This window comes from Entelurus aequoreus, linkage group LG09, assembly GCF_033978785.1.
Source record: "Entelurus aequoreus isolate RoL-2023_Sb linkage group LG09, RoL_Eaeq_v1.1, whole genome shotgun sequence".
Lineage (NCBI taxonomy): Eukaryota > Metazoa > Chordata > Actinopteri > Syngnathiformes > Syngnathidae > Entelurus > Entelurus aequoreus.
Genome location: NC_084739.1, coordinates 80,010,244 through 80,015,596, shown reverse-complemented (window position 1 = coordinate 80,015,596; position 5,353 = coordinate 80,010,244).

Genomic DNA, 5,353 nt, shown 5'->3' with positions numbered 1-5,353 from the left:
TAGCGAGATGACGCTGCGCGCTCATTGGTCGGTAGGTCGCTAGGCAACCGGATTGTACTTGTGGGCTGGCGGTCAAACGCTTTGTTAATGTGTTGATATTTGTCAGTCTATGATTACTTTTAGCATAATGCACGTCTAATTTTTTAAACAAATCATTATCTAATCATTTAGATCAACATTGTGTACGCACCTTTACAGTGACATTAAGTCTTAATATTGAAGATGTTCATTTCTGTGATGAAAAATGTTCCAACAAATATATGAGGGCAGTTTTAGTGAAATATTTTCCGGGCACTGTTCATGGACCATATATCCTGAAGGAGTTTACAAAAGTTGAGCTAAGGAAAATAAGGACAAGATATATTAATTTTATTTAAATTTAATTTGACCTTCTGCTATACTCTGTCTCAAAGTGTTAACATGTGCTCAATGTTTCCTTACCATTATTGCTATGTTGTCTATTGCTATGTTGTCTATTACCATTGTTGGTATATTCATTATTCCTACATTGTTGATACAAATTATTGTTACAGTGTAATAATTATTGTTACCTGTGGTAATGCCACTATGATACAGCATCGGTATTTATAATCCTTGAACAAAGTAAGAGTGAAACTCATGTGAATAATCAGTGAATGGAGAACTGGGGGTGGGATTAAATAAATTATCTTCTTCCCACTCCTTTCAGGCAAAACTGGACAATCATGCACTATATTAATTTATCTTATTATGTTTTGTCAACTTGTACTTCTTTATGTCATTGCCTGAAATAAAAAAAATGAATTACATACCCAATGCATCCCAAAATTTTAGAAATATAATTTAAAATTATTAATGGAATATACCCTTCAAAGCACTTTTTGAAACTTAAATTTAACATGGAGGTTATATCTCCATGTTAAATTTAATATTTAACATGGAGATATTTAATATGATAATACCACCAGGTGTGAATGAATGATGGGTTCCCACTTCTCTGTGAGCGCTTTGAGTATCCAATAATAGAAAAGCGCAATATAAAATCTAATCCATTATTATTATTATTATTATGGCTGTTATATCTGTGGAGCTGTAGAGGATGTCAATCATCTGTTTGTGGAATGTGAGAGAGTACATGTGTTTTGGGAGGAGATCGGAGATTGGCTGAGAAACAAGGATGTGGAGATGTCCCCATTCACTGTAGAAGAGATAGAATTTGGTATTTTTATAAACGACTGTAACATAGAAATGTTTGGCAAAAAATGTTCCACATAAATGTCGATTTATGAAAGTAAGGCCTACATTTCCTAATTGGCTTAATGGTTTACAATTATAAATCAAATATTGGAGAATTAATAAGATTGATATCTTGGATGGATGGATCTCTGTTAAAAACATTTAAAGTGATTTAGGTAGCCCTTTTTTTCAATTTAATTTAATGTATTTTTTGGTCATATTTTTTATTATTATTATTATATTTAATACTTGTGGGGAGGCGGGGCCGGCGGACCGACGGCGCCCGCTCCAAGATGGCGGCGGGGAGGCGTGGACGGCGAGACTGGGCGCGCCGAAAGCGACGCCGCAATTGTGACCAGGTGCGGGGATCGCGCACCTGGTCACGATCAGGTTGTGCCATATTTATTAAAGAAGACATGCATTATACAATATTAAAAGAAAAACAAGAACTAGAAATAGTAGGGGTAGAAGTATGGAATAATAAAGAAAGATACAAAGTGCTAAACTTCTATAATCCGTGCAAGAAATTACAAATTCATCAACTAGAAAAAATAGTCGAGCACTGGAGTGGCAATATCATTTGGTGTGGTGACTTTAATGCACATAGCACAATGTGGGGTGAAAGGGATGACTGGAATGGGGAAACATTGGAAGCATTTTTGGAGGAAAAAGAACTGGTGTGTGTGTGAATGATGGGTCGGGAACAAGATTAGATGTAGTTACGGGTAAAGAAACAGCAATAGATTTAACACTGGTGTCACAAGGGTTAGCAGGAAAGGTAGAGTGGGAAGTAAATAAAGACAGCACTATAGGAAGTGATCACTACCCAATCTTCATTCACATAAACATAAACCAAAGGACAGAAAGCACTGATAAAGAAGGAAGATGGAAGTATAATCACGGTGATTGGGGACAATTTAGGGAAAGTACCGACATGACATTAAAGGAAGTGGATATAAATCAAGATATTGAACAACTAAATACAGATATTACAAAGTGCATAATAGAAGCAGCCAAAAAAACATACCAAGGAGTAGTATAGGGAAAAGAAGGAAGATAGTGCCGTGGTGGACACAAGCGTGCACAGACGCAATAAAAGAACAGAATAGAGCATTTAGAATATTGAGAAGAACACATAATTTCCAAGATATGATCCAATATAAAAGGCACCAAGCTAAAGTAAGGTACGTTATTAAAAAGACAAAAAAACACTATTGGAGAACGTTTTGTGAATCATTAAATAGAACTACTCCTTTAGGCCAAGTGTGGGGAATGATCAAGAAAATGTCAGGGATCAGAAGTGAACATAAAAATCATGTGATGAAAGATGGGACACGGTGTGTGGTAGAAAATAAAGAAAAAGCAGAACTTTTAGCAAAGACATTTGTTAAAGTGCACAGTAATGATAATTTCAGAAATGTAGAAAAACAAAAGAGAAGAAACAATTAGTTTAAATATTGGGGAAATGGTGGAAGACAATGATAATAGTTTAACCAACACTATAGATATGAAATTTTCTTTGAATGAAATGGTTCAAATATTGAAAAAGGTTAAAAATACAACACCAGGAAAAGACCAGGTGAGTTATCAGATGATCAAAAACTTAAGCAGCATTGGCAAAGAAGTGGTCTTGAAATTATATAATAGGATATATGAAGAAGGGAAATTACCAGCAGAGTGGAAAGAAGCTGTAATAATTCCGATATGCAAACCAGGGAAAGACCCGGAAGAGGCAGGTAATTATAGGCCGATAGCATTGACCTCAAATTTGGGTAAAGTAATGGAAAAAATGATTAATGAAAGACTAGTGTATTATTTAGAGTCAAAAGAAATAATAAAAAACTACCAAAGTGGATTTCGCAAAGCAAGAAACACAAACGACCCAGCAGTGCAGCTGGCAGAGGAAATTAGAAAGGGACAAATAAATAAAGAAAGTATAATTGCAGTATTTTTTGATATAGAGAAAGCTTATGATATGTTGTGGAAACAGGGGTTGCTGATAAAACTAAATATAATTGGGATTAGAGGGAAAATGTATAGATGGATAAAAGACTCCTTAACAAGTAGAAAAATATTATTAAAAATAGAGAATGAATACAGCAGAGTATATGAAGTGGAAAATGGGACCCCGCAAGGGAGTATAATAAGTCCAGTATTATTTTCAATAATGATAAATGAAGTTTTTAGTGAAGTGGAAGGATTAGTGGATGTGGCACTGTTTGCTGACGATGGAGTGATGTGGAAGAGAGGTAGAAATACTAATCATATAGAAAAGAAGATTCAAAAAGAGGTAAATAAAGTTCAAGAATGGGGAACAGCGTGGGGTTTAAGATTCTCTGTTGGAAAGACAAAAGTCATAAATTTTACAAAGAGGAAAGTACAAAACAAGATCCAAATTAAACTCTATGGAGAAAATATAGAAGAGGTACAAGTATTTAAATATTTGGGTATATGGTTTGATAAAAATATTAACTGGTCAACCCACATCAGCAAAATAGTGGAGAAAAGTAAAAAGGTGTTAAATGTAATGAGGGCTTTGAGGGGTAAAGACTGGGGGGCTGATAGGCAGACATTGAAAGCAATATATATCAGTTTAATACGATCTGTTATTGATTATGGATGCATTATTTATCAATCTGCTGCAAAAACATTACTTGGGAAAATAGACAGGATCCAATCACAGGCTTTAAGATTATGTTGTGGAGCTACTAAATCAACACCAGTTGCAGCATTACAAGTAGAGATGAATGAAAAACCTTTAGATATGAGGAGAGATCAACTGTCAGTAGTTTATTGGGCAAACTTAAAAGGGTCCAAGCAAGGACATCCAACCCATCAAGTACTATTAAACTGCCAAGAAAAAGAGAAGAAAAAAATGAATAGTTTTGGGTGGATAATAGGAGACAGATGTAATAAAGTTCAAATTGATAATATTAAAGTTAGCCCTACAGTACCAATCCCCGCAATACCACCGTGGATGTATGAAAACCCAAATGTAAACATGCAATTACTAAAGGATAGAAAATTAAATAGTTACCAGATAGAACAATGGATTGAGGAAACGTTTTTAGACAACATCATGGTGTACACAGATGCATGAAAAACTATAAATAATAAGGTAGGAGCAGCAGCTGTTATTCCACAAGGAAACATAGTATTAAATAAAATAATTAGTGATAAATTATCTGTTTTTACGGGAGAATTGGTAGCAATTTATATGGCAATTAATTGGATAGAAGAAAATAAAGCAAGAAAAGCAGTCGTGTGCTCGGACTCCAGCAGTGCATTGACTAGCATAAAAAACATAGCGTCAGAAACAAGACAAGATTTAGTTTATGAAATAGTTCAGGCAGTCTACAGAATAAATAAAGCGGGAGGTGTGGTAACATTTCTTTGGGTTCCTGCTCATGTAGGAGTTGAGGGGAACGAATTAGCTGATAAGTACGCAAAACAAGCAAGCACTAAAACAGAAGTAAACATGGAGATTAAGCACAGTAAAGAAGAAGTGAAGAACATCATTAAGATAGAACACAAAAAGTGGCAGGATAATTGGAATAAGGAAACAAAAGGTAGAGAGTATTACAAAGTCCAGAGGAGAGTAGGTGTAATGAGAGGAGGCAATAGAAATAGGAAGGAAGAAGACATTACTAGAATGAAATTAGGACATACATATCTAAATAGTTCATTGAAATTGATGGGGAAACATGCTACAGGACTGTGTGATTCTTGCCAACAGATAGAAAATGTAAGACATGTTTTAATACATTGTAGAAAATTATTATAATAGAGAAAGGGAAATACTGGGAAATAAGTTAGCGAAAGAGAATATTAGGTTAGCAGTGGAAGATATATTAGGATTGCACTCAGAACACACAGGTTATAAAGCAATACACACATTTTTTAAAAACACTGGTTTAAATAAAATAATTTAGAGTAGGAATCCACCTCGATCCACACTCCATTACAGTAGGTGGCGGTAATGCTCACCACAAGGTTGCTTGCCAACCGCCATAAAATCACAAGAAGAAGAAGAAGAAGACGAGGGAGAGAGGAGACGGAGAAAAGGCAGCTGCTAAAAGACTACGCCAAAGGTCACGTGCTGCTGAAAAGCAGACGCAGACGGGAGGAAGCCATCCTC